The 6574-nt window shown below is 48.8% G+C and overlaps 1 long non-coding RNA gene across 1 annotated transcript; it reads left to right on the top strand.

Annotated features, from left to right (window-relative positions):
* Positions 1 to 265: 265 nt before the first annotated feature.
* Positions 266 to 5962, top strand: LOC150047728 (uncharacterized). Its single transcript, XR_016539230.1, has 4 exons — positions 266 to 450; positions 4946 to 5395; positions 5611 to 5694; positions 5789 to 5962. It is a non-coding gene; the product is annotated as an uncharacterized LOC150047728 (long non-coding RNA).
* Positions 5963 to 6574: the final 612 nt, after the last annotated feature.

Genomic DNA, 6574 nt, shown 5'->3' with positions numbered 1-6574 from the left:
AGGAGCTGGGTTACAAGATTAAAAAAAAGAGAGAGAGAGAGAGCCTGGGTCATCTAGAGCAAGACAAATGACTACCCGAACTGAAGGCCATCCCAGATGCCATGCCGCCTCTGCTGCCCACGTCACCTCCTCCGGAGCCTTTTTGGAGATACCTCCTCTCTTTAGGCTGTGACTCACAGAGCCCATTGTTTCCCCACACCACATGGCCCATCTTAGGATGTGGGTGAGCGCCCCATGGGGAGGGGTCCAAGGCAACCTCCTGGTGCTTTTGTTTGCTGGACCACCCCACTCCCATCCCCAGGGGTACTGGTTTCCTTGCCAGGTACCAAGAGTCAGTCAAGGGGCACTGAGTGCCAAGGAAGAAAAACAAACAAAAAAAAATCCTTAAAATATCCACTGTGGGAATTTAAGGTCACATGAGTGAGACAAACTTACCAGCATTCATAACAGGTAAACATGTGCCTCTGCCAGAGCACTCTGTGTGTGTGTGTGTGTGTGTGTGTGTGTGTGTGTGTGTGTGTGTGTGTGTGTCCGTGCATGCATGAGCGCCTGCTCCAGTCCTGGGACTTGAATTCTGGGCCTGGGCACTCTCTGTGAGCCTCTTTGTGCTCCAGGCTAGCTCTATACCACTTGAGACATGGCTCCACTTCTGGCTATTGGTGGTTGATTAAAGGTAAGAGTCTTATGGATTTTTCTGCCCAGGCTGGCTTCGAACCATGATCCTTAGATCTCAGCCTTCTGAGTGGCATCCGACTCACCTGATCATTTTCAACCATGGGATATGGGGGACTTAGGATCTTAGGGAAGACACATTAGGGTGTAGGGGCAAAAGGAAAAGCATGATTGCTTGCATCTGTGAGAGGCTGTGTTTTCCTTTGGCTAAACCGGGCTAGGCCCTTTAAAGAAACAAGGGGAACCCCTAAGAAGGAGGGATGTGAGAGACAAGACCCAGGGGAGGTGGTGCTGGTGGCTCACACCTGTCATTCTAATTACTCAGGAGGCTGAGGTCAGAGGATCCCAGATCAAAGCCAGCCAGGGCAGAAAAGTTAGTGAGAGACTGATTTCCAATCAACCACCAGAAAACAGGAAAAGGGGCTCAAAGTGGTAATGTGCTACGCTTGAGCAAAAGAACTCAGGGACAGTGCCCAGGCTCAGTTCAAGCCCCATGACCGAGAAAAAACAAACAAATAGAAAAAGCCTCTTTTTCACGGGCTTTACATGGACTGATGGATGGTATTCTCTCCAAAATCCACATGGAAACTGAATCCGCAGATGCGCCCTTTGATTGTCATGAACACCTTTGTTCCTGGGACCAGTATCTTATTTAAAAAAAGGCTCAAGGGTGAATTCCCTCTTGTCTTGTGACCTTCCACCATGCCACCCATCCCCAACCACCCTTAGGACAAAGCAACTGGGTGCCATCTTGGAAGCAGACAGCAGCCTTCACCAATCACCATTCCTTCCAGTGCCAAGCCCCGTAAGCTGTGAGAAGTACTTTTTCACCGCTTATTAATTACCTAGCCTGTGGTGTTTCATCAGAAGGACACAATTACACGGACCCTATAAGTCTATACTGCCTATTTCTCTCTACTCACCTTCCTCTTCAAGCTCAGACACAACTCCAGCAAAGACCTACTCTATTCCCAGGCCTTGCAGATCTCTCCATACCCTGATTTTCAGAACCCACCCCCAAGTCATTTCATTGGCTCATCTTGGTTTAAGTTTCCTCTCCTAGACCAATCAGCTTTATCAGAATGGTTGACTGCTTTTTCAGCAGGGGATTAGGTGTCAAGCCCCTCTTCTGCTCCGGCTCTCTGCATTTGTGGATGCCTTCAGCAGCTAGGGTACCAAGTGCCTTCCAAATGAACAGAGGGAATGTGCAGGCTGAGGAATCAGGTCCAAATTTTTGACCCTCTCTGGGGCTCAGTTTCCTCTTCTATAACATAAGAGGGGCCTCTGATTAACTAGATCAGAGGTTCTCAACCCTGGGAGAACACTGGAATTATCTAAGGAGTTTTATTTATTTATTTCCTTTTTTCTGTATAGTAGGGGTTTGAACTCAGGGGCTACATGCTTGCTTGATTACATTATTCACAGCTCTACCACTTGATCCACACCTCCAGCCAAGCTTTTTGCTAGTTAATTGGAGATGATAAAATCTCATGTATATTTCTGCCCAAGTTGGACTCTCTAGATCTCAGCTCCCGAATACCTAGGATTACAGGCAAGAGCCCCTGGAACCCAATATCTAATGGGTTTTATAATACAATTTTGATAAATTTTATCATTATCCCCCTTCCCACTTTGTCCCACAGCTGACAAAGCTCCCCAAGTGACTCTCATACACAAACAAGGAGGGGTGAGAGGGACTGGCAGAGAATCCAATCATGAACCACCGACAGCTGATTCTCAATAGCCCCAGTGTGAGGGACAGGAAGCTGACTTGCAAAGAGAGGCCCTGGAAGGAATCGGGGTTCCTTCAGCTGTAACACTCAGTCCTGAGTTCAGCAGAAGGCTCTGGGGTTCTGGAAAGTTCCAATTGAGCTAAAATGAAAGGATTAGCTAGCCAGTACCAAGGAGGTATGTGTGGATCCATGGAAATGTGTGCCAAAGGAAGTTCCTTGGGGACAGTTACTGGACTGTGCTCCTGCGTTCAGCAGTGTGTCACCATGGCTGAATCACTCAGAGCAGAACCCATCCGGGGTTCTCGAACCCTGAACAGGCTGGCAGCTTGCACAAACAACCACCCTGTCTGGAGGGCCTTTCCTGTGGCTGGCTCACCAGGTATGACTGAGGCTGGAGGATTCTGGCCTAAGACTGAGGGGACCTGACCCCCCGCAGCAGCCACTAAGGCTGGGAACTACTGGGTCCTCTGGAATTGATGGAAGTTTCCAAAAGGCCTTGGGTTCCCTGCTTTGGCACTGCAATTGCATGAGGCATAGTAATCTATCAGTGGGTGTTCTGCTCAGTGACACTTGAGCTACTCAACAAATAACCTTTTTCTGGGACCAGATTTTCACCAACAGGGGCTCCCCTTAGCCATAAAGTAGGGCAGAGTTCAAGGTTACTTCTGGAGTAGGCTTTGGGGAGTCCCAGAACTCCAGCCCAAGGTACACATGTATTCCCCTTCTGGCTTCCAGTGTAGGCCTTGGCCCCAGGGCTTCAGTGCACACATCTATGGGAACCCACCCAGGACCCCTGGCCCCCTCAACTCCAGCCACCCATGACCCCAGGCTTAGAATCTTCACCCTGACTCAGCAGGGTGCCAAGAGGTCCAGAGGAGGGCAAAGGTCACCTTATAAAGTATGTCCCCCTGAAGCTTGGGTGTTCTTTTTTTTTTTTTTTTTGCCAGTTCTGGGCTTGAGCTCAGGGCCTGAGCACTGTCCTTGGGCTTTCGCAAGGCTAGAGCTCTACCACTTGAGCCACAGCACCACTTCAGGCTTTTTCTGTGTAAATGTGGTACCGAGGAATCGAACCCAGGTCTTAATGCATGCTAGGCAAGCACTCTACCACTAGGCCAAACTCCCGGCTCCTTGGGTGATTTTTTTTTTTTTCCTTTCTCAAGGGGCCAAAGTCTCATTGTCAGCCAATCACCCAGCCAGGTGGCAGCCAGTACAGCTGCATGCTGGTCAACCTACCTATTGAGGAGGTTGAGATCTGGAGGACTGCAGTACAAAGCCAGCCTGGGCAGAAAAGTCTGAAGAGATTCCTTCTCCAAACTAACCAGAAAAAAAGCAGGGCTGGGGGCATGATTCAGGCAGTAGAGCACCAGTCAGAGCAAGCATAAGGTACTGAGTACCGCCAAAAACAAACAAAAAAACAGTAGTTGGGAGGAGAAGCCTGATACCCTACCATTACATTTTATCTGCACCATGTACACACAAAATATGCAAACAACCTCAAAGACAGACATAATAATAACATTGAAAACTATGAAGCAATGACTTTTGAGTACTAGTGACCTTAGCTGTTAGCAGGACTGAAATGTATACCCATATGGTTTAATTGAGGTTTGAGTGCAGGGCCTGGGTACTCATTGTCTCTTGTCTCTCAAGGCTACCTGTCTACCCCTTAAGCCACATCTCTTTCAGCTTTTGGGTGCTTCATAGGAGATCAGAGTCTCACAGACTTTCCTGCACGGATTAGTTTTAACTGTCATTCTCAGATTTCAGTCTTCTTCTTAGTTAGGATTTATGGGTATGAGCCACCCATGCCTTGCATATATGGTTTAATTTTTTTTCTTGGTATGTACCTGTCCTGGGGCTTGATCTCAGGACCTGAACACTCTTCCTGAACTTTCATGCTGAAAGCTAGTTCTCTACCACTTGAGAGCCACAGCTCCACTTTTTAGCATTTTTGGTAGTTTAATAGATAGGAGTCTCACAGACTCTCCTGCCTGAGCTGACTTTGAACTGCAGTCCTCAGATCTCAGCCTCCTGAAGAAGCCATGAAGTAGCTAGGATTACAGGCGTAAGCCACTGGTGCCTAGCTCATGGCTTGTTTTATTATTTTATTTTTTGTTGGTCATGGGACTTGAACTCTGGGCCTGTGCACTGTCCCTGAACTCTTCAGTTCAAGGCTAGTGCTCTACCACTTGAGCCACAGTGCCCACTTCCCATTTAATGGGTTAATTGGAGATAAGAGTCCCATGGACTTTCATGCCCAGGCTGGCTTTGAACCATGATCCTCAGATCTCAGCCTCCTGAGTAGCTAGGATTACAGGTGTGAACTACCAGTGCCCAGCTTTCATGGTTTAATTTTTAAGAATGGCTGTGGCTTGAAAACACGCTTGCAAGCCTTATGGAAAGTTAACAATTGACCTCAAGAGCTGGCATATATGGGCCACTCAGTCAGAACCTTTGGGACCTACATGGACAGAAAAACAGACAGAGTGGAAGCTGACTGCCCGGCAGGTGATTGCTGCTTCCTTTTCTTCCCTCCTCAGCCCCCAACACAAGGGATGCTAAGCAACCTAGGAGAGACTCAGCCAACACAAGTCCTCTGAGCCTTGTCGTGTGTGATGTCCACAGCAGAGCAGCTGGCCGGTGCACAGGTGGAGGCGTCGAGGCATGAGGAGGCCGTTTTCCATCCCTGAGGGTGGGGGCATGTAAACACAGGTTTCAATGAAGAATGAAAACATGCAGGCTGGCTTGGCAGAGGATGCTGCCAACAGAACACACCTGACCTCCACGCTCTCCAGATGGGAGTTCCCCAGAACCGGGTTATCTGGGCTTTCCACGTCCCCAACCCCATCCTTCTGAATCTCGGTGTCTCCAATGCTCAGGAACCCCTGGAAGGTCTCAGGTTGTCAGTACTGGCCTGGCTCTATGACTGCTTTTGCACACAAACTACGTGGAGCAGTGGTTCATCTCCAGGCATCCCCGCCCTGGAGCAGGTGAGTTTGCCCTAAACAGACCTGTATAGTAGTGACTAACACAGGTGCTGGGTTCTCAGATTAGAGGCCCAGGCCTTGCTGCTAGCTGTGTGACTTTCAGTTGTGTTACATTACCACTCTGAGCCTCTGATGACAGGTAGGAGCAATAATGATTATTGTGGTGATTCAATGACATCGTGTGCATAAAGAAGTCGTGGTCACCTCTGTAATCCTAGCTACCCAGAAGGCTGAGACCCAGAGGATCTGCAGTTGGACACTAGCCCAAGTGGAAAAGGCTGTGAGACTCCATCTCCAGAATAGTGAGTAAAAAGCAGGCCTGGAGGTACGGCTCAAATGGTAGAGTACCAACCAAGCAAGGACAAACCAAAACCCTAGAACCCTTCTTCTTTCCAGAAAAGCATCATGCTCAGTGCCAGGATACAGTCAGCACCTTACAAATGATAGGTGGAAAGGTACATGGCTAGACCAGCAGAACATTTGAAGCCCTCGCTAGAAACCCCAGGCCAATGCCATGTTCTTGGATCTCTGGAACTACGAGCTAATAAAACCTCATTTCTTTATAAAGCACCATATCTCCAGTCTTATTATAGCAACACCAGATGGACCAAAAAGCACAGACGTATAATAACCATCATTTATTTATCCACAGTTCTACAGCTTGTAAGAGGGTCTACTCCGTGGAGTAGATAGCAGCTGGGCCAGTTGTCCCTCCCCTCTCCATCCCCTCTCCCCCCCCCTCCACCACCATTTCTTTGGGGCTTCTTCACAGCATCCTTTTCAAGGTACTTGCATTTCTCTTGTCTCCAAGTGTTAGAATGGACACTGCCAAGGCTTTCTTAACACGGAGGCTTCAGAGGGGTCACTTCAGCCTTCCTCCATTTATTACTGTAGCCCGGGCATGCAAGGCTGCCAGGTGGGACTCAGTTTCCCCCAGGGCCATTCTCAGCCACCAAGCAGTGACATCCAATGGAAAAATGAAGTTTCTGAATCTTCCAAGAGGTGACTCCACAGGGCCATCTGCACGCAGCCCGTGCAGGGTGGCATCCTGGTTATTGCCCATAAGCTCACAATTCATCTCTTTTGCCTTTTCTCCTGTCTCTCTCCCCACCTCCACCCCCTCCCTCTCCGGCTACTGCTGAACATCTCGTGGATGTATCCTTAGGCCTTGTTCCTCTGCAA

The sequence above is a fragment of the Megascapheus bottae genome, chromosome 22 (assembly GCF_031878675.1).
Source record: "Megascapheus bottae isolate mThoBot1 chromosome 22, mThoBot2.hap1, whole genome shotgun sequence".
In the NCBI taxonomy this organism is placed as follows: domain Eukaryota; kingdom Metazoa; phylum Chordata; class Mammalia; order Rodentia; family Geomyidae; genus Megascapheus; species Megascapheus bottae.
This window is presented reverse-complemented; position numbering and strand designations above follow the sequence as displayed.